Source organism: Salvelinus namaycush, chromosome 31, assembly GCF_016432855.1.
Source record: "Salvelinus namaycush isolate Seneca chromosome 31, SaNama_1.0, whole genome shotgun sequence".
Classification (NCBI taxonomy): Eukaryota; Metazoa; Chordata; class Actinopteri; order Salmoniformes; family Salmonidae; genus Salvelinus; species Salvelinus namaycush.
Genome location: NC_052337.1, coordinates 34,059,880 through 34,082,854, shown reverse-complemented (window position 1 = coordinate 34,082,854; position 22,975 = coordinate 34,059,880). Strand labels below are relative to the sequence as shown.

At 43.9% G+C, this 22,975-nt stretch overlaps 1 pseudogene; it reads left to right on the top strand.

Annotated features, from left to right (window-relative positions):
- The first annotated feature begins 2,161 nt into the window (after positions 1-2,161).
- The window catches only part of LOC120025567, a 45,206-nt pseudogene continuing 24,392 nt past the window's right edge, over positions 2,162-22,975 (top strand).

Below are 22,975 nucleotides of genomic sequence, written 5' to 3'. Positions count from 1 at the left end.
TGATTGTGGTAAGGAGCCACGCATGCAAACCTATTTATTTGTTGTGTCCCCCCCACAATTTGCACCTGGCTGTGGTAGAGTTTGGGAAAATACAGATTTTTTTTACAATATATTGAAATAATGTATTGTAATAACATTGTGCAGGTTCCCGCAAGACATTGTGTAGTTTCACACAATACAAAGGGTACAGAGTGCGAGAAAAGCGGAAGACAGGCAGGGAGACAGACAAGTTCTTGGTGCTATGTTGAAACAGCAGGATCAGGGAGGAGGAAGAGAGTGGCACACAGCAAACCTTTTAGTTAAATTTTTACTGGTTTTCATCTACACACACACTTTTATTACCCTCGGGTCTAGTGGACCGAACACTACATATGTAATATAAATGTGTAGGAGGGTGCACTCAATGAAAACATGTTCTTCACAGAAAATGAGCAAAGACCAATGAGTCTCAGGTTGAAAAAAAGTATTAATTGTATCATTTTTCTTTTAGTAAACATTGAAAATGGGTCCCACAGACCCGAACCCAACACGGCACTGCTCTCCCTGGTACTCATGTCTGGAACCTTCTTCATTGCATTCTATCTGCGCAAGTTCAAAAACAGTGCCTTCTTCCCTGGCAAGGTAAGACACTGATACACTTTATGAGGTGAAGGGGCGCATTTCATTCTCACTCTAAGCACAATAGGGTTATCAGGGTGTATTTCAATTCAATACAAACTTAAAGGGATACTTCAGGATTTTGGCAATGACACGGGTTAAAGTCTACTGTACAATACTGTCATGAACGTCGTAGAGAGGAGACCAAGGCGCAGCGTGATTATAATACATACTTCTTTTAATAAAGAAATATACTGAACAAACTAATACAAAACAATAAAACGACCGTGACCGATATAAACACTGAGTGCAGACATGGAACATCACATAGACAATAACCCACAAACCAAACTGGAAAATGGCAACCTAAATAGGATCCCCAATCAGAGACAACGATAATCAGCTGCCTCTGATTGGGAACCAATCCAGGCCACCATAGACCTACATATGCCTAGACTACACACACACACCTAGACATACATAAACCCTAGACAATACAAAACAATCATATCCACTCTCGTCACACCCTGACCTGATCAAAATAATACAGAAAACATAGAATACTAAGGTCAGGGCGTGACACATACTGTACAGCACTCTACTAAATAAAACTCTGTCTGGTTCTGTACCGTACTGTACTCTACTATGCTCAACTGGACTGAACTGTGCCGTACTGTACTGTGTTGTTCAAACTTGTGAAACATAGCCTAGATGTCTATGATTCGTTCATGAGATTTGGTCTGGTCCGGACCGACCAAATGTGTAATTGTTTAGGGGCAGAGCTCATAATAATAATACCCAGTATGCTTTGCAAGTGTTTGTTTTCACATTTAGGTAATTAAGCAGATACTCTTATCCAGAACAACTTACAGTCACACTGGGCAAAAAGGGTCAATATCAACTAAGGTAGTTTCTCCTACCAACTGTGCTTGTTTTTTTGTGTATAATGTGCAGCACAGCTGGTTGGAGAAACCATTCGAGTTGCACAAAATGGAATATAACGTTGCAGATAAAGTTAGGAATTACTCAATTTCATTTTCACAACATCTAAAGACCTACATCACTACACTGAGAGCTTTGCTGTTTCTAAAATGACCTATTTGTTCATGTTTTCCATAGCTCTCATACTGCAGAACGAGCAATGAGGAAGTCTATTGCAGGTGGTCTAAGTGTCTCAAAACCAAGTGAAATCCCTTCTATAACATGCCATTTGCATCAAAAATAGTGAACCAATCCTTTAATGAGATTTGAAAGTGTGATGTAGCTAATTCTCCAGATGGTGGCAGCAGCTGCATTGAGAATTTGAAGCAAATGTTCTTGAGGACTGTAGATTCCTTCCATTTAATTCAAAGGGTGGGATAATAGGACAAAGCACTGTTTCTTCATTTTCTTCTCTCCAGATTCAAATATTTAAATCTCACCAGCCCAACCATTGTGTAACAAATTGTTTACTACCTGGATATCTTAAAACAATCATAGATATAGCCTAAGCTCCTGCAGTGATGCTGTAGAATGTATCAGGGGCTTTCATTAAGCGCCCTCACACCCTACTGCCAGTGCCCCCATGACGTCCCATGTGCCCCTTCCCAGAGTGGCAGCCCTAGAGCAGTTCAAGTTGCTGGGAGCTCAGACTCTGGAGGTGGACATTAAGGAGGCCGGTGACGGCCAAGGCGGCTACTCTAAGGAGATGTCCAAGGAGTTAATCACACACCTCACTACCGCTATCCCCTCCCATAGAGACAAATCTGTATCTCTTTGTCCTCTTCGACTTGCTTTACATCCCCTTTATATCTTCCTCTGCACTGCTGTCCTCCTAGTCTGATCTGTTTGTGTTCTGGCCTACTCCATTGTCATCATCAAGCCATAAGGAGTTGGCAAGAGAGCAGAAAGACTGGCAACCAGTCTGTTGTCATCCCTGATTTCACCCCTTCTTTGTTCTTCTTCAATCATGTACGAAGTGCATGTACTGCTATCATCAGCTTTTATCTGTCCAATCCTCTCAGGTTCTAAGCTGCTTTAAGGCTTCATCAGCTCAGTTACCTAGTGTAGTTAAGGTAGTGGTTAGGCCCTATCCATCTGGTTAACTCTGCCCCTCGAGGCTGAGTTGGTATTATTCCCTTCCTTAATAGTTTTTAACATGATTTTTAACATGATTTTTGAATTACTTCCTCATCTCTGTACCCCACACATACAGATAATTGTAAGGTCCCTCAGTCGAACAGTGAATATCAAACACGGATTCAACCACAAAGTCCAGGGAGGTTTTTCAATGCCTTGCAAAGAAGGGCAGCTATTGGTAGATGGGTACAATAATGTAAAAAGCATATATCCGTTTGAGCATGGTGAAGTTATTAATTACACTTTGGATGGTGTATCAATACAAGCAGCTACTACAAAGATACAGGCATCCTTCCTAACTCAGTTGCCGGAGAGGAAGGAAACCGTTCGCAGATTTCACTTTGAACCATTGGTTACTTTAAAACAGTTAGAGTTTAATGGCTGTGATGGGAAAAAACTAAGGATGGATCAACAACAATGTAGTTACTCCATAGTACTAACCTATTTGACAGAGTGAAAAGAAGGAAACCTGTACAGATTAAAAATATTCCAAAACATGCATCCTGTTTGCAACAAGGCACTAAAGTAATACTGCGAAAAATGTGGCAAAGCAATTCAGTTTTATGGGTGTGCTTGTAATCGACTGGGGAGTTTCAGGATAAAAAAAACTAACGGAATGGAAAACCTGGTTTCCACCAGACACTGGGAGATTAATTCACCTTTCAGCAGGACAATAACCTAAAACACAAGGCTACAGTGAATGTTCCTGAGTTGGCCTAAGTTAGTTTTGACTTAAATCTGTTTGATAATCGATGGCAAAACCTGAAAATGATTGTCTAGCAATTATCAACAACCAATTTGACAGAGCTTGAAGAATTTTGAAAAGAATACTTGACAAATGTTGCACAATCCAGGTGTGGAAAGCTCTTAGTGACTTACCCAGAAAGACTCACAGCCGTAATCGCTGCCAAAGGTGAATCTAACATGTATTGAATTTTTATTCTGCTTTGACATTAAAGTATTTTGTTTAGATTGTTGACTAATCAAAAGAGAACCATCGTACTCTCCCAGAAGCTTGCTGATGCGTAAAACCCGCAAATTCAGACAAACAAAAATGATTTGTCGTGGGCTATCTCATGAATTGATATCATGTATTTAGGTGAGTGGACACCTGGGGCAGTTGATTTGTGAGTTGCCTTTCGTGCCCGCTCCCATACCCTACAATTCTATATTTCTTTGTAACTCATTTGTGTACAGGTAGACCAGAAAAGCCACATCCCTGATTGGCAGAGGAGTGGCAAACCTGTTTAGAAGCACCTACTGCTCATCGGTTGTTCTGTACAAGTGCTGTTTTGAATTAAACAAAATTGTACCTAGAAGGCTGTAAAGCCGAAACATCTGTGTACGTAATCCCTGATGCAGTGAAAATAATTTTTAAAAATGTAATAATGAAGTAAGCTTTATGCGACATCTTTTAGAGTGCCAAGCCATTACAACTTTTTGTGTGTAGATCATTGACAAAAAAAACATAACAACATAACGTAACATAACAAAATGTGGAAAAAGTCAAGGGGTGTGAATACTTTCTGAAGGCACTCTCTTTTGTCATACGTTGTTTACATTGGTAGACGGCCTTGATAAGATATGCAGCTGTAGTTGTGAATGACATTTTCCTTTCTACTGACATGGCATGTGGTGTCAAAGTCATTGATGTTGTGTAATGGTCCCGTGTCTAGGACATGTATAGGGGACAGGATAACTAGCACTACAGGTCCTGTTAGGTGGGGAGCAGTGATGCAGTACTCAAAACCGGTTTTGGTTCCGAGACCACATATTGAGTGTCTCTGTGTCAGATACATTTTTACTCGGTCTTGACTCGGTCTCGGACAGTGAGGACTCGTAATTTCTTCTCGAGACCAGCCAAGACCAGCGGAGTAAAAAACACATAATTATCAGTTTCTATTCATTCAGCGCAAAACAAATGCTTCGCCAGGCCAAATATATACACTCCTTTCTTGAAATATTCATCTTATGGCCTATTGAAACCTGGGATTCCTACTTTACTCATAACTTCACTTTAATTTACTTTCGCTGAAAAATATCCTCAAACTTTGTCTGAATTTCCTTGACTCGTTCGTAGGGAAGAGTGGGGGAAATTCTGAGAAAGTTGCAGGTTCACTATTAGTAAGGAGAAACGGGGGGAAATTGTAACAGTATTTATATCTATTATAGACAGATTTGCGCAGTGCTGAGGCTATTGGGCCTTCTGTGTGTGACAGGCTCGTGATGCTGAAAGGACATCAACCGTAATACCAGTGCACTCTCAACTGGTTGTCGCATGGAGCAGCTCACAGAAGAATGGCATCGGTAGGAAAGATGTTTGAACTTATATCTACCAGTAAATGCTAACTGAGGCAACAATGGGTATGCAAACCAGGTATTGAAAAAGTTTTGTATGTAGTCTTGGTTAGTAGGTTATTTGCGATGCGCAATTTCAGTAATTTCAGTCATCATGTACTGTTTGCATGAGCATTTCTAAAGGCCTTGCCCAAAAAACCTTCCCAGTTAAATGTTGACCGCAGCGTAGGTCTACCAGACAGAATATACCATGCTGACTTTTATCAATGGGGAGGGCATTTGTTTTGCTCAATTGAATTAAAAAGGAACACTACACCATCCAAAAATATTTTCTTCGATTTTTCCCAGAACTCAAAAATTGGCTGCTGATGTGGTTTAAGGATTTTTGTGGACTTAGAACAACAAAAATGTGATGTTCTATTTTTATTTTAAAAAGTGTTATTTTGAGAGTGAAAATTCCCTTCACACAGGACCCACTTCACCACTGCATAGGGCCGATGGAAAGACAGCAGTCACACACGGCATGATGTTAAAGCACCACTGCATAGGGCCGATGGAAAGACAGCAGTCACACACAGCATGATGTTAAAGCACCACTGCATAGGGCCGATGGAAAGACAGCAGTCACACACAGCATGATGTTAAAGCACTACTGCATAGGGCCGATGGAAAGACAGCAGTCACACACGGCATGATGTTAAAGCACCACTGCATAGGGCCGATGGAAAGACAGCAGTCACACACGGCATGATGTTAAAGCACCACTGCATAGGGCCGATGGAAAGACAGCAGTCACACACGGCATGATGTTAAAGCACCACTGCATAGGGCCGATGGAAAGACAGCAGTCACACACGGCATGATGTTAAAGCACCACTGCATAGGGCCGATGGAAAGACAGCAGTCACACACGGCATGATGTTAAAGCACCACTGCATAGGGCCGATGGACAGACAGCAGTCACACACGGCATGATGTTAAAGCACCACTGCATAGGGCCGATGGAAAGACAGCAGTCACACACGGCATGATGTTAAAGCACCACTGCATAGGGCCGATGGAAAGACAGCAGTCACACACGGCATGATGTTAAAGCACCACTGCATAGGGCCGATGGAAAGACAGCAGTCACACACGGCATGATGTTAAAGCACCACTGCATAGGGCCGATGGAAAGACAGCAGTCACACACAGCATGATGTTAAAGCACCACTGCATAGGGCCGATGGAAAGACAGCAGTCACACACGGCATGATGTTAAAGCACCACTGCATAGGGCCGATGGAAAGACAGCAGTCACACACGGCATGATGTTAAAGCACCACTGCATAGGGCCGATGGAAAGACAGCAGTCACACACAGCATGATGTTAAAGGATAAGCAGTACATTCACTCTGACAAAATAAGCCAGTAGGTCCCAATCATAAAAACACAACCATTAGGCTACGCATTTCCCAATTGAAATGTACAACTATTACTTCCCATTGCAAAAAAACGTTTCACATTTACAGTAGCTCACAAGGTAACAGTGATCTAAAGTTTGAATGCAACAACGTTTCAGAGATTGCTAACGGCATGCGAGCATCCACTCACCAGATGATGATCATTTGAAACTTATTGAAAGTTAATCTTGAAAAGGGACAAGCTAACAAATTAGCAACAACATCTTCTTCGATAGCACCTGCTACAGCCGCTGCAAACTATCCTACAAAAAAGCTAGCTAGACCGTGGGAAAACTATTGCTCGCTATTGCACAATGGTTTGCTGGCCTTAGAGAAGGCAGAAACGTTTGTAAACATGGTCCCACCCCATTACAAGTCAATGTGATTGGTTGATTCCACAGTCACTCCAATAAATTGCCCTAATACAATTCATTGGCAGATGGTTTTATATCAAGCGTCTGATGGCCTAGCCAATGGCTGACTTAGCTAGCTAGCTAGATTTATCTCCCCAGAGACCACCAAAGAAAAATCCTGATTGGATATTTTTGGGATATTCTTTTTCTTCAACTGAAGAGATAAAATCGGAACATCATTGAAAATAATAATATTATTATTTTATAAATCCTTAGCCTTTCTCTGAAGGCATAGTAAGCCCACATTGTTCCCCACTGTGTTTGGGTTAGTAATAATGTGTAGAGTGGCTCTATTTTCCCTCAACATCTGTTATTTACTATTCTGAATGTCTAAAGAATCCATATGTTGTTCTGAAATATGAACACAGAAATACTGGACATTTTTTTTATTATGGTGGTGATTTGACAATTACAATTGGACTCTAATTTTTCTGGTCTTGGTCTTATCTCGGACCCATCGTCTCCCTCCCGGTCTCGGTCTTGACTCGGTCTCGCTTTAGGTGGTCTCCAACACAACACTGGTGGAGTGGCTGACTCCTTTGGTCTGGTCTACACAAGCCTACCCTAGCCTGATCAGTACTGCTGTGTCATATTCTGCCCAGTTCAACTTGACCTTGGAAGAGTTTCTCTGTGTTCTCATGACATCCGTTTACTTTGAAGCTAGTTTAAACTTCAGAAAGAACCCGAAAACATTGCCTAGCATAAACCGAGAACAACAAATTGCAATTTGTTTATTTGCCAGGGTTTGATTAATTGTCTTTAAATCTAGACTTTAAGACATTGTTGTACAAAATGCTGACTAAAAATAGAAAAACTGCTGTGCTGATTGAGCACCCTGCTGGCACTGCAGACAAGAAGCTTATTCAACATGGTGTTGACCTCTCTGACCATGGTGCTGTGTCCTCAGGTCGCAAGGCTCCCATCCTGATCACCAAGAACATGGCGGAGAGCATGAAGGATGGCTCTGTGGTGGTGGACCGTGCCTGGAGAACTCTCTGTACACAAGGTCAGTCAAGAGAATCTATTGTTATTCTCATCTTCAGTTTCATCATTTGTTTCTCTTTTGACACCGTGGTGAACCTGCTTATGCCCGTATCATTTGGATTGCCTAGACCTGGTACCACAAGGTTACCTACTAAAATAGTGTAAATCCTTTTCTAAAAGGTTGATGAGAAAAGAATCCACAATTTGTCTTTCAGTAAAATAGCTGCTTCTGTTATTTTTAGGGTGTGACCCACATAGGCTACGCTGACCTGCCCAGCCGCCTGCCTACCCAGTCCAGCACCCTGTACTCCAACAACCTGACCGGGCTCATCTGTGCAATCAGCCCTTCCACTGAGAACTTCCACTATGAGGTCAATGAGCAGTTTAACTACGCCACTATGGACCACGTCATCAGAGGATCCGTTGTCATGCAGGTGAGGTGAAGCAGCTGGGTTTGGTTACATCTGTTATTAGCACAACGAGGGAAGACTGGTTAATCAGGGAATCTATGATGAATTTACTTGCTCTACCTCTGCAGTTGGCAAATGAAATGGGTCTCAATGTTTGGTTATGGAAATTATTTTGGAAGATATTGGTCAAATGTGACTTTTAAACCCATAGGCTCCCTTTTGTTTTTTTTGTGATTGTTGGTAGTTCTAACAATGTTGTCCTCTCTATCTGCTGCAGAATGGAAACAACCTCTTCCCAGCTCCTCTGCCCGATAATATCCCAGTGGCAGCCCCTCCCAAACCCAAGAGTATGCAGGAGCTGGCCAAGGAGAAGGCTGCTGCCGTGTCCCCCGTCAAGGCTACCCTGACCACTGCTGGCATGTACTCTTTAGGTGAGACATACCAGCACTGACTGCACTGACTGCCTAGACACTTCATTAATTTATACTTACATTGCCTTCCAGGGTCATGTTCAGGAGGTACCAAATGGAGGAAAATGTAGTAAAATGATTAGACGCTACCTGGACTTAATGCTCATTTTCATTTTCTGTTCCACAATTTTTGCTACGGTGTGCCCTAATGAACACCACCCGGATCTAAGTCAGTTGTTTACTTAATTATAACGTAAGGGGAATAAAATGGCTGACACAGTAGAAAGCAGAGGATCCAGAGCAACACTGCTGGCTGTCAGAATAATGGCCTCCTAAACCGAGCCATGTCATGAGTCTCTGTGAGCTCGTATGGTGGTCTCCCTCTCTCTCGCTCACCCTGACCTGGGTTAACAGGACTATCGTGGGGGGTTAAAGCAGCCTGTTAGTGTTTTATTACCTTTCACATTCATTACATTGTTCTATTCTCTACTAACACTAGCAAGTCATCCGCATAGCTGACTAATGTGGGAAAGGTGAGCTGTAACCCCATTCTGAGAGCAGCACCAGCCGTGATTAGATATAAACGCTACCCTGAACTGAAATCTGTGCAGATTATTTCTATTGGTTACAGGCGGAGGCTCAGAGGTTAGTCTGTGTGTGTGTGTGTGTGTGTGTGTGTGTGTGTGTGTGTGTGTGTGTGTGTGTGTGTGTGTGTGTGTGTGTGTGTGTGTGTGTGTGTGTGTGTGTGTGTGTGTGTGTGTGTGTGTGTGTGTGTGTGTGTGTATGTGTGTGTGTGTGTGTGTGTGTGTGTGAGAGAGAGAGAGAGAGAGAGAGAGGCAGGAATGAACTGTCTTTTCTATTCTGGAATCAGATCAAAGAGACCCAGAGAACACAGCCTTCTTCCCCAACATTCAGATAAATGAGCCACAAACTGGGTTTGTATAAATAAATAAACACCCTGAGATAAACAAACAGGCACATTTATCTTTATGTCCTTTCATGAGTTAGTTCACTCCGTATCTCTGTCCCCTTCCTATGAAGCCAAGGAAGGAAGGTGCTGCTGGAACATCTTGATTTCCTGACCACCGGATCAACCATGCGAGAGGCCAGAAAGGCAAAATGGCGGTGAGCTCCTTTGAAATGAGGATTGGTCACCTAATTAGAGCTCAACCTAACCTGCCCCCCCCCCCCCCCCCCCCATCCCCTAAACTACCACCAGCAGCCTCTTAGTGCCAGGAAACTAGGAATAATAAAATGTGAGATGACGAGCCCTCCCTCCCCCTGCTGTGTCTGTCTGAAGTGGTGCTGTAGCTGTTTCCCACAGACCCCTGCTCTGGTAGTGGAGACTGTAGATGGCAGGCCTGTAAACCCCGTTCACACATTCCCCCCGAGCAGCTCGTTCTGGCTTGGCTGTGGTCGGCGCGTCGCCACCACTACAGTTTGGTTGCTGTAATTGCTGCCTAGCTGAAATGCTAATGGGATCATATCTGTCTCTTGTCCTCACTTAAGAAAATTAGCAGGCGATAGAAAGAGTCAGCATTTCTAGTGTGCCTCGCAGGCCTCATTAAATTCATGTCAACACCTCATGGGGTTTAGAGACCTGCTATTCAGTATGGACATTGGATATGTGGTGTGGTGTAGTGTTATTAAGTTATTAATTAACTCTCTCCCTCCTTTCCCCCTCTCAGGTCTTGGCACCCTTTAAGGCCTGGGCCTGGCTGCCCCCAATGCAGCCTTCACTCAGATGGTGACCACCTTCGGCCCTGGCTACCATTGTGGGCTACCACATGGTGTGGTGGGTGAGCCCAGCAGTTCACTCCCCACTCATGTCCGTCACCAACGCCATCTCTGGTCCGTGTTTACGAAGACTAATCTTAATGAACTGGATACAGAAGACTAAACAGATGCATGTCATTATTTTGTAATGTAGTATATTCAGGAATGTATTTATATATATATATATATATATATATATATACAGTATATATATATGAGGTAAAACTACTGAAGTAAATGCATCCAGGCCTAAGATGCATCACTTAGGATTTGGTTTCAAATGAGAATTTATCACATTTTAAAACCCAGATGTTATTCATTTGATTTACTAATCTCTCAAAGGCATTGCTGTAACTGTGCAGAGGAGATTCCTTCACAGAACTGGCAGCTGATTCTCCCTCCACCTCCACACCTGCAGGTGCTCTCCCCTCAGTGATGAGTAGGACCTAGAGGGAACAGGAAATGATTCATGCTCCTTGTAGTCTGGGTGATGTTAAAGTACTACTCTGGAGTGTGGAACCTCTTCAAGCAACTAGGTCTCAGGTTCCACTCTGTGAATGCAGAAGAACATGGGCTAATAAATTATAGAAGAGGAATCTGTAATTGAATATGTACTCTGCAAATAAAAGAGAGACTGATTATTAGGCTGATACAATTGTAAATCAATGTTTGGATAGTGGCGAGAGGAAATTTGATGATTACTTAGTCCTAGTTGCAAAAGACATTCATTTGCCACCATTGCAAATGAATAGTTCCTGATCACTATTAGTTGCCCTTTTCCCCCTTTCCCACCCTCCACATCTACTTCATTAACAGGAAGTGTTACAGACGGTGTGTGTGTGTGTGTGTGTGTGTGTGTGTGTGTGTGTGTGTGTGTTCGCAGCATGTTGATTACTCTTGACACGGGCGGAAGTGACACGCTGGCTGTGATATCTACTGCTTTCAAGGGTGATGTGCCTCATTAAGCTTTTTCTTGTTCCTCCCGGCGGCGGTAGGGCACTGCAGTCAGGGCAAGGGTCTGGGTCCAGGAACCAGGAAAGGCTTGAATGTCTTAATGAGCCCATGGTGGTCCAACATTAAAGCCTTCATGTCGCCCCAGATGCTAACTTCAGAAGAGGCATGGTGGTGGCATCCAATGGAGCAATTATCCTTCTAGACCTACTGCACAGTTCCTGTGCACCACTTTATTAGTCCACACTATACATACAGTGGCAAGAAAAAGTATGTGAACCCTTTGGAAATATCTGGATTTCTACATAAATTGGTCATACAATTTGATCTGATCTTCATCTAGGTCACAAAAATAGACAAACACAGTCTGCTTAAACTAATAACACACAAACAATTATATGCTTTCATGTCTTTCTTGAACACACCGCGTAAACGTTCACAGTGCAGGGTGGAAAAAGTATTTGAACCCTTGGATTTAATAACTGCTTGACCCTCCTTTGGCAGCAATAACCTCAATGAAATGTTTTCTATAGTTGCGGATAAAATCAAATTTTATTTATAAAGCCCTTCTTACATCAGCTGATTTCTCAAAGTGCTGTACAGAAACCCAGCCTAAAACCCCAAGCAGCAAGCAATGCAGGTATAGAAGCACGGGAAAAACTGGCTGGGAAAAACTCCCTAGAAAGGCCAGAACCTACGAAGAAACCTAGAGAGGAACCAGGCTATGAGGCCAGTCCTCTTCTGGCTGTGCCGGGTGGAGATTATAACAGAACATGGCCAAGATGTTCAAATTTTCATAGATGACCAACAGGGTCAAATAACAATAATCACAGTGTTTGTCGAGGGTGCAACAGGTCAGCAACTCAGGAGTAAATGTCAGTTGGCTTTTCATAGCCGATCATTCAGAGTATCTCTACTGCTCCTGCTGACTCCAGAGAGTTGAAACCAGCAGGTCTGGGACAGGTAGCACGTCCGGTGATCAGGTCAGTGTTCCATAGCCGTAGACAGAACAGTTGAAACTGGAGCAGCAGCACGGCCAGGTGGACTGGGGACAGCAAGGAGTCATCAGGCCAGGTAGTCCTGAGGCATGGTCCTATGGCTGAGGTCCGAGAGAGGAGAGAGAAAGGAGAGAAAGAAAGAGAATTAGAGAGAGCACACTTAATTTCACACAGTACACCGGATAAGACAGGAGAAATACTCCAGATATAACAGACAGACACTAACCCCCCGACACATAAACTACTGCAGCATAAATACTGGAGGCTGAGACAGGAGGGGTCGGGAGACACTGGCCCCATCCGACGATACCCCCAGACAGGGCCAAACAGGCAGGATATAACCCCACCCACTTTTCCAAAGCACAGCCCCCACACCACTAGAGGGATATTTTCAACCACCAACTTACCATCCTGAGACAAGGCCGAGTATAGCCCACAAAGATCTTCGCCACGGCACAACCCAAGGGGGGCGCCAACCCAGACAGGAAGATCACGTCAGTGACTCAACCCACTCAAGTGACGCACCCCTCCTAGGGACAGCATGGAAGAGCACCAGTAAGCCAGTGACGCAGCCCCTGTAATAGGGTTAGAGGCAGAGAATCCCAGTGGAGAGAGGGGAACCGGCCAGGCAGAGAGAGCAAGGGCGGTTCGTTGCTCCAGTGCCTTTCTGTTCACCTTCACACTCCTGGGCCAGACTACACTCAATCATAGGACCTACTGAAGAGATGAGTCTTCAATAAAGACTTAAAGGTTGAGACCGAGTCTGCGTCTCTCACATGGGTAGGCAGACCATTCCATAAAAATGTATCTCTATAGGAGAAAGCCCTGCCTCCAGCTGTTTGCTTAGAAATTCTTGGGACAATAAGGAGGCCTGCGTCTTGTGACCCTAGCGTACGTGTAGGTACTGTATGTACGGCAGGACCAAATCGGAAAGATAGGTAGGAGCAAGTCCATGCAATGCTTTGTAGGTTAGCAGTAAAACCTTGAAATCAGCCCTTGCCTGGAGTAATATGATCAAATTTTTTGGTTCTAGTCAAGATTCTAGCAGCCGTGTTTAGCACTAACTGAAGTTTATTTAGTGCTTTATCCTGGTAGCTGGAAAGTAGAGAATTGCAGTAGTGTAACCTAGAAGTGACAAAAGCATGGATACATTTTTCTGCATCATTTTGTACAGAAAGTTTCGGATTTTTGCAATGTTATGTAGATGGAAAAAAAGCTGTCCTTGACACAGTCTTGATATGTTCGTCAAAAGAGAGCTACGGGTCCAGAGTAACGCAGAGGTCCTTCACAGTTTTATTTGAGACGACTGTACAACAATCAAGATTAATTGTCAGATTTAACAGAAGATCTCTTTGTTTCTTGGGACCTAGAACAAGCATCTCTGTTTTGTCCAAGTTTAAAAGTAGAACATTTGCAGCCATCCACTTCCTTATGTCTGAAACACAGGCTTCCAGCGAGGGCAATTTTGGGGCTTCACCATGTTTCATCGAAATGTACAGCTGTGTGTCACCCGCATAGCAGTGAAAGTTAACATTATGTTTTCGAATGACATCACCAAGAGGTGGAATATATAGTGAAAACAACAGTGGTCCTAAAATGGAACCTTGAGGAACACCGAAATTTACAGTTGATTTGTCAGAGGACAAACCATCCACAGAGACAAACTGATATCTTTCCGACAGATAAGATCTAAACCAGGCCAGAACTTGACCATGTAGACAATTTGGGTTTCCAATCTCTCCAAAAGAATATGGTGATTGATGGTATCAAAAGCAGCACTAAGGTCTAGAAGCACGAGGACAGATGCAGAGCCTCGGTCTGACGCCATTAAAAGGTAATTTACCACCTTCACAAGTGCAGTCTCAGTGCTATGATGGGGTCTAAAACCAGACTGAAGCATTTCGTATACATTGTTTGTCTTCAGGAAGGCAGTGAGGTGCTGCGCAACAGTTTTTTTTTGTTGAGAGGAATGGGAGATTCGATGTAGGCCGATAGTTTTTTATATTTTCTGGGTCAAGTGTGAGTTTAGTGTGAGTTTGGTGCACATCCGGTGGCTAGAGAGCCGTTTATTATGTTCAACATAGGAGGGCCAAGCACAGGAAGCAGCTCTTTCAGTAGTTTAGTTGGAATAGGGTCCAGTATGCAGCTTGAAGGTTTAGAGGCCATGATTATTTTAATCATTGTGTCAAGAGATATAGTACTAAAACACTTGAGTGTCTCCCTTGATCCTAGGTCCTGGCAGAGTTGTGCAGACTCAGGACAACTGAGCTTAGGAGGAATACGCAGATTTAAAGAGGTGTCCGTAATTTGCTTTCTAATGATCATGATCTTTTCCTCAAAGAAGTTCATGAATGTATCACTGCTGAAGTGAAAGCCATCCTCTTAAAGAATGCTGCTTTTTAGTTAGCTTTGCCACAGTATCAAAAAGACATTTTGGATTGTTCTTATTTTCCTCAATTAAGTTGGAAAAATAGGATGATCGAGCAGCAGTGAGGGCTCTTCGATACTGCACGGTACTGCCTTTCCAAGCTAGTCGGAAGACTTCCAGTTTGGTGTGGCGCCATTTCCGTTCCAATTTTCTGGAAGCTTGCTTCAGAGCTCGGGTATTTTCTGTATACCAGGGAGCTAGTTTCTTATGACAAATGTTTTTTGTTTTTAGGGGTACGACTGCATCTAGGGTATTGCGCAAGGTTAAATTGAGTTCCTCAGTTAGGTGGTTAACTGATTTTTGTACTCTGACATCCTTGGGTAGGCGGAGGGAGTCTGGAAGGGCATCTAGGAATCTTTGGGTTGTCCGAGAATTTATAGCCCGACTTTTGATGATCCTTGGTTGGGGTCTGAGCAGATTATTTGTTGCGATTTCGAACGTAATAAAATGGTTGTCCGATATTCCAGGATTATGAGGAAAAACATTAAGATCCACAACATTTATTCCATGGGACAAAACTAGGTCCAGAGTATGACTGTGGCAGTGAGTAGGTCCGGAGACATGTTGGACAAAACCCACTGAGTCAATGATGGCTCCGAAAGCCTTTTGGAGTGGGTCTGTGGACTTTTCCATGTGAATATTAAAGTCACCAAAAATGGAATATTATCTGCCATGACTACAAGGTCCGATAGGAATTCAGGGAACTCAGTGAGGAACACTGTATATGGCCCAGGAGGCCTGTAAACAGTAGCTATAAAAAGTGATTGCGTAGGCTGCGTAGATTTCATGACTAGAAGCTCAAAAGACGACAACGGCTGTTTTTTTTGTAAATTGAAATTTGCTATCGTAAATGTTAGCAACACTTCCGCATTTGCGGGATGCGCGGGGGATATGGTCACTAGTGTAACCAGGAGGTGAGGCCTCATTTAACACAGTAAATTCATCAGGCTTAAGCCATGTTTCAGTCAGGCCAATCACATCAAGATTATGATCAGTGATTAGTTAATTGACTATAACTGCCTTGGAAGTGAGGGATCTAACATTAAGTAGCCCTATTTTGAGATGTGAAGTATCACAATCTCTTTCAATAATGGCAGGAATGAGGAGGTCTTTATTCCAGTGAGATTGCTTAGGCGAACACCTCCATGTTTAGTTTTGCCCAACCTAGGTTGAGGCACAGACACAGTCTCAATGGGGATAGCTGAGCTGACTACACTGACTGTGCTAGTGGCAGACTCCATTAAGCTGGCAAGCTAGCTAACAGCCTGCTTCCTGGCCTGCACACTATCTCATTGTGGAGCTAGGGGAGTTAGAGCCCTGTCTATGTTCGTAGATAAGATGAGAGCACCCCTCCAGCTAGGATGGAGTCCGTCACTCCTCAACAGGCCAGGCTTGGTTCTGTTTGTGGGTGAGTCCCAGAAAGAGGGTCAATTATCTACAAATTCTCTTTTGGGAGGGGCAGAAAACAGTTTAACCAGCGATAGAGTTGTGAGACTCTGCTGTAGAGCTCATCACTCCCCCTAACTGGGAGGGGGCCAGAGACAACTACTCGATGCCGACACATCTTTCTAACTGATTTATACGCTGAAGCTATGTTGCGCTTGGTGACCTCTGACTGTTTCATCCTAACATCGTTGGTGCCGACGTGGATAACAATATCCATATACTCTCTACACTCCAGTTTTAGCTTTAGCCAGCACCATCTTCAGATTAGCCTTAACGTTGGTAGCCCTGCCCCCTGGTAAAAAGTGTATGATCGCTATATGATTCGTTTTAAGTCTAATACTGCAGGTAATGGAGTCGCCAATGACTAGGGTTTTCAATTTGTCAGAGCTAATGGTGAGAGGCTTCGGCGTCTCAGACCCCGTAACGGGAGGAGTAGAGACCAGAGAAGGCTCGGCCTCTGACTCCGACTCGCTGCTTATTAATGGGGAGAACCGGTTGAAAGTTTCTGTCGGCTGAATGAGCGACACCGGTTGAGCATTCCTACAGCATTTCCCTCCAGAAGCCATGAGAAAGTTGTCATGCTGCGGGGACTGTGCGAGGGGATTTATACTACTATCTGTACTTACTGGTGGCACACACACCGTTTCATCCTTTCCTACACTGAAATTACCCTTGCCTAATGATTGCGTCTGAAGCTGGGCTTGTAGCACAGCTATCCTCGCCGTAAGGCGATCGTTCTCCTGTATATTATGAGTACAGCGACTGCAATTAGAAGGCATCATGTTAATGTTACTACTTAGCTTCGGCTGGTGGAGGTCCTGACGAACCACGTCCAGATAAAGCGTCCGGAGTGAAAAAGTTGAATGAAAAAAAGTCGAGCGAGGGAAAAACTAAAAATATAAACGGTAATTAAAAAGTAAAAACCGTAAAGTTGCCAGGTAGCAAAGTAAGGTTAGCAACAAAACGCACAGCAGCACGTAAACAATTCTGCAAGTTGTGACCGGAAATGACGAAAGTTAGGCTAGTCTGACAATTACTCACCTGCACAACGGTCAGGAGTAATTTTGGACCATTCCTCTTTACAAAACTGTTTCAGTTCCACAATATTCTTGGGATGTCTGGTGTGAACCGCTCTCTTGAGGTCATGCCACAGCATCTCAATCAGGTTGAGGTCAGGACTGACTGGCATTCCAGAAGGCTTATTTCTTCTGTTGAAGCCAATCTGCTGTGGATTTACTTCTGTATTTTGGGTTGTTGTCCTTTTGCATCACCTAACTTCTGTTGAGCTTCAGTTGGCAGACAGTGAGCCTAACTTTCTCCTGCAAAACGTCTTGATAAACTTGGGAATTCATTTTTCAGTCGATGATAGCAAGCTGTCGAGGCCCTGAGGCAGCCCCAAACCATTATGCTCCCTCCACTATAGTGTATAGTTAAGATGAGGTTTTGCTGTTGGTGTGCTTTGCATTTTTTTCTCCACACATAGTGTTGTGTGTTCCTTCCAAACAACACAATTTTAGTTTAATCTGTCCACAGAATATTTTGCCAGTAGCTCTGTGTAACATCCAGGTGCTCTTTTGCAAACTTCAGATGTGCAGCAATGTTTTTTTTGGACAGCAGTGGCTTCTTCCATGATGTCCTCCTATGAACACCATTCTTGTTTAGTGTTTTACGTATTGTAGACTCGTCAACAGAGATGTTAGCATCTTCCAGAGATGTCTAAGTCTTTAGCTGACGCTCTAGGATTCTTCTTAACCTTTGCGCTGTGCTCTTGCAGTCATCTTTGCAGTACGGCCACTCCTAGGGAGAGTAGCAACAGTGCTGACATTTCCCTATTTATAGGCAATTTGTGGACTGATGAACATCAAGGCTTTTAGAGATACTTTTGTAACCCTTTCCAGCTTTATGCAAGTCAACAATTCTGAATCTTAGGTATTTTGAGATCTTTTTTGTTCGAGTCATGGTTCAGATCAGGCAATGCTTCTTGTGAATAGCAAACTCAAATTTTGTGTGTGTTTTTTATGGGGTAGGGCAGCTCTAACCAAAATCTCAATCTCGTCTCATTGATTCGACTCTGGGTTAGTTGACCCCTGACTCCAATTAGTCATTAGTCTAGGGGTTCACATACTTTTTCCAACCTACACTGTGAATGTTTAAATTATGTATTGAATATAGACAAGAAAAATACAATCATTTGTGTGTTATTAGTTTAAGCACACTCTGGTTGTCTATTGATGTGACTTAGATGAAGATCAGATCAAATTTGATGTCAAATTTATGCAAAATCCAGGTAACTCCAAAGGGTTCACATACTTTTTCTTGCCACTGTACCCTGGTCCCCGCACCACCCGAGTCATTCTCAGTCTCTCTGCTCACACATTGTCTCTTAGGTGTGTTCCCCACATATTTGGCATTACCTAAACCATTCCTTTTATCTTGGTCATGCAAAGAAGTGGAAACATTGAAGCCATTGGAGTTATTGTTATTGCTGTGCCAAATGTAATAAAGCTAAAAGAGCCGATCGAGCCCAAGACGTTAGTGAAGTATATTGGAATTTCAGATTCTTAAGAGGGAGAGAGAGAAGTCTGTGTCAATCTCTGTCTGGAGCGTTGGGTTACTTTTGATGGGGAACCCTTGGTTTTGCCCAATGGCTGGCACCATCCTCACGACAGCTCTTTAATCTACCTGAAACTGTTGAGTCACAATTAGCTAAAGTCTTTCCCTTCTGAAGTCCGCCCTGAGTGGGATGTGACGAACAGACGCTTCTGGGATAACTGTCATCCTATTGTGTGTGTGTGTGTGATCAATATAGACATGACTGGCTGACTATCTAAGAGCTGTCTTGATAAGTCAGTGGTAGGTAGGTGGTATTGGTGTCTATTTGGTCAGGCATGTCTGTGATCTCTATGGCCTGAGTATGACGCCTTTGTTTTCCAAAAGTATCTCGCCCTCTTTTCAAGGGAGGGAAACTTCAGGCGGGGATCTGATGGCATTAAGGGCTCAAAGTTCACCTGGTGTCTAGAATACGTGAGCAGCATGTCTCGCTTTTTTATGAACATTTTATTTTTTTAAGTACTTTTTTTCCTTTTTCTCCGCAATTTCGTGGTATCCAATTGGTAGTTACAGTCTTGTCCCATCGCTGCAACTCCCGCACGGACTCGGGAGAGGCGAAGGTCGAGAGCCGTGCATCCTCCGAAACACAACCCAGCCAAGCCGCACTGCTTCTATGACACGATGCCCACTTCACCCGGAAGCTAGCCACACCAATGTGTACACCTGGCGACCGTGTCAGCGTGCATGCGCCCGGCCCGCCACAGGAGTCGCTAGAGCCCGATGGGACAAGGACATCCCGGCCGGCCAAACGCTCCCCTAACCCGGACGACGCTGGACCAAATGTGCGGCGCCTCATGGGTCTCCCGGTCGCGGCCGGCTGTGACAGAGCCTGGACTCGAATCAGGATCTCTAGTGGCACAGCTAGCACTGCGCTGCAGTGCCGTAGACCACTGCGCCACTCAGGGGGGGACACCATGTCTCTCTTTTTGACAGAGTGTGCGAGGTGATGTTTCTAGCCTAATTGTCTGCTGTATGTATTTCCTGTGACACTGAGGTAGCGTGCAGTCACCTTTTAATTCAAACCTTGGCCTGTCTCTGTGACTAATTGTTACTGTGGAGTTCCAGAACGGGACAGCCAGGAAAAGCTCACTCATTCAGTCAGACACATAAACACATGACTGGGAGCCTGTTGGCTCTGTCTGACCAGCCTGTTGTTGTGTTGTTCACTGCAGTACAGCAGGCTGCATTTGTAAGTCATTATAGGGCTGATGGTTATCAGGACTCCCTCTGCGCTCTGACATTTTCCTCATTAAGCTGTGCTGCTGTGCTCGAATGCAATGTGTAAGAAACATGCCTCTCTATACAGCACATCAAATGTTATAGAGCTTTGTTTGTCTGACAGGGCAATGGGTAGAGAAGCAATAATGTTTCAGTGTTTTGTCATTGTCATTTGACATTCAACACATGTGGGACTAATTGAAAAACATGTCTGTAATGTGATCTAAGCTGTGCTTACTGTGTGTGTGTGTTTATTCCAGGTCTGACTGCTGTGGGCGGTCTGTCTCTCATGAGGGGGGGCATGTTCGCTGGTGAGTGACTCTGGACTAAACCAGACAGTAACTGTGAAAACAGATAGTGAATGGAGCAGACAAGCTCCTCTTACCTCAAAATTGTACCCCCTTTGGAGACCTTATATAAGATCGTAGAATACGTACGATACGTGGATATCAGAACCCTTTAGGGCCATTTATTTCACTTGACTATCTATTAAGAAACTGCTTATTGCTCCACTGTGCCCTCTTCCTCAGCTTTGACCGTTAGTTGGCCCATGGACCCTGTTCGTGCCCTTCCCTAACTCGCTTTAGGTGGAAAAGAAGGAACTTCACACATGAACTGGAAATGACTGAGTAGTCTTCAAAAGAGCCATGGCCATGCAATAAACCAGGCTTAGTCTAGCTCTGCTGAGAAGAAATGAGGGAACGTTGTTAATGGTAGTGTCGGGAAAGTCTTTGGTGCATCGTTCTAGACAGCCACTGAGTCACTCATTCAAAGGCAACCGCTGCAGCGGTCCAGAGGTCCCAGTCTGTGCGAGGGCGCTCCAACAGGCCAGAACACTGAGCAGGGTCAAAGATCATGGCAGGGATTTAAATCCCTCATACTGGGGCATTCTGGCAGATTTGAGCCATTTGCTGTAATAACCAGTTATTATGACTCTCTCAGATCTCTTTGTGCATATGTTCCAGTGTGCTTAAAGTGCACCTCTTTATATATATATTTATTTTCTTTAAAGAGCAGGTGTTTAATTTAGTTTTAAAGTCCCTATTGGTTTCCATTCCACATGCAACATTTCTTAGTGGTCTACCGCACCACCCATAAACCTTCAGTAACATAAAAACAGACATTCCACCATTTGTTTCCTAGCCCTTCTTCTACAATTTTTATATTGTCAAGTGAATACACCAAAAAATTGCCCTCCAATTTAGTTTCAATAAACTAGCCCTGGAATTTATAGAGTACCTGCTCCTTATACAACGGGTTGAGGAATAGTTTTCTCTTCGTCTGGCTCTTGCCACAAAGCCTTTTGTATTGTGACGTGTTTTTATAGCGGCAGCACGGAAAAATCCTGTGCATGCTTTTCTTCAATATCTGCCCTTTGCATTCTTGAATCTGAATGTATTGACTCTGAGCCTCAAGTCTGAAATAGTTTTTTTTTATTATTGGTGTGTTTAAGTGATTGAGGTCTGGGCTGGGCTAAAATTAACACGTACAGCTGAAGTGGACAGATGTTAGCCACTGGATAACCTGTCTGAGTGTGGGGGTGTAGTGGCGATGTAGAGAACCCAGAGGTTGCTTTTGGAATGTAATGCGATCCGCCCCAGCAGAATGAAGTGCTCCGTCTGGTCGTTATATCAGGGGATCGACTCCACCAAGAAAACCCCCAGCTACTACATTCACTGAGTTGGCCTTTAGGAACCTTTTGTGTGCACACTTTTAATGTGTTACTCAAATATCAAATAAGGGTGCTATAAATATTTGAAATATGACCGTCTACACCCTGTTATGCCTGAAGCGTTCCAAAAAGAGTGTATGTGCAGACCGTTGTCTACCAGATTGAGTTTGACTGGTTTTGTTCTCTTTCTCTCTCAGGTGGTTTCCTGGTCACCAAGAAGATGCTGGACATGTTCAAGCGTCCCACTGACCCTCCAGAATACAACTACCTGTACCTACTGCCCACCGGGTTGTTTTTGGGGGGCCATGGAGTTGCCATGCAGGCTGGCTACAACATTGAGCAGGTGAGCATCACCTAACCCTCCCACTATGTACCACCAATCAGGTGGGCTCAGGCGTTGTGTTCATTCGGCTGTGTTAAGTAGGCAGAAAACGTGACTAAAATGGGCATGTATTACCTGAACCTTTTAATTTAGAACAGGTTTAAAGTTTTTGCTACAAAACTTTTCGCTACGCTGTGCCCTACTGACCATGGACCAGGTCTAAGGCACTACAGTGTGTCTCTCTCTCTATCTTTCTCTATCTCTCTCTGTAGATGATGTACCTGGCCTCTGGTATGTGCTGTGTGGGAGTCCTGGCTGGTCTGTCCAATCAGTCCACTGCATGCCTGGGTAATGCCCTGGGCATGATGGGTGGGGCAGGGGGCATCGCTGTCACCCTGGGCTTCCTGAAGCCCACCCCTGAACTCCTGGCACAGATGAGTGCCGCCATGGCTGTGGGTGGCATTGCTGGTAAGTGTGTGCGTGCTTGAGTTTACAAAACATTAAGCATAGACTGACCATGACATAGACTGACCAGGTGAATCCAGGTGAAAGTCATTATCCCTTAATGATCTCACTTGTTAAATCCACTTCAATCAGTGTAGATGAAGGGGAGGAGACAGGATAAATAAGGCTTTTCAAGCATTGAGACAATTGAGACATGGATTGTGTATGTGTGCCATTCAGAGGGTGAATGGGCAAGACAAAGGATTTAAGTGCCTTTTGAACTGGGTATGGTAGATGGTCCCAGTTTGAGTGTGTCAAGAACTGCAATGCCGCTGGGTTTTTCATGCTCCACAGTTTTCCGTGTGTATCAAGAATGGTCTACCACCCAAAGGACATCCAGCCAACTTGACACAACCGTGGAAAGCATTAGAGTCAACA